The sequence below is a fragment of the Chaetura pelagica genome, unplaced genomic scaffold, assembly GCF_000747805.2.
Source record: "Chaetura pelagica isolate M959 unplaced genomic scaffold, ChaPel_1.0 scaffold139, whole genome shotgun sequence".
Taxonomy (NCBI): Eukaryota; Metazoa; Chordata; class Aves; order Apodiformes; family Apodidae; genus Chaetura; species Chaetura pelagica.
This window is the reverse complement of record NW_009970717.1, coordinates 6516382-6517068: the sequence shown is the minus strand read 5'-3', so window position 1 is coordinate 6517068 and position 687 is coordinate 6516382.

Below are 687 nucleotides of genomic sequence, written 5' to 3'. Positions count from 1 at the left end.
CCGCTGTACTTGTGGTTTAACTGAGTGAAGTGGAAAACAAACCCTCCTACTCTTGCAGAGCAATCCAGAACTTCCTCTGCAACCAAGTCTGAAATGAATGTGCCCTGCCATGGTATTTTCTTTGTTATCTAGGCAGCCTGGCATGAGCTGGTCTCACCTGCTCCTTCTCTCTGTGCTGTTGGTAGCAGATGGGACCTGGATCACAGGAGGGTGTCTTAGGACAGAAATGGCCATGAGAGTTTTTTTGCTGCAGCTGCTGTGATTCACCTCCCTTAGCTCCCTGGCTCCTCCAATCACAGCTGTACAGCAGCACCAGCAGGAAATGGGCCAAAACGACAAGTTTTCAGGGACCCTCACATTTTCTAACACCATTCTTGGGATGCATTTGCTCATTCAATATGGAGTCTCCCCAGCAGTGGGTTTTTGCCCATGGGGAGAGGACCAGGCACCTCTGTCCCCAGCCCAGCCATGGCAGCTGGGGGTTGTGCTGCACCAGCACAGGGGTGGAAGGCAGCTGAGGCCCTCCCAGCCCTTGGTGGTAATGAAACAAAAACAAAACAGGTGGGGTTTTGGTGTAGCCAATGGGTTTTGTTATCCACCCCCCCAGGCAGCTCTAAATTTCAGACATCTCTGAGTATGGAGCAGTGTTGCTCAGACTGTTGACCTGAGAGTTGTCAAAATGTTCTC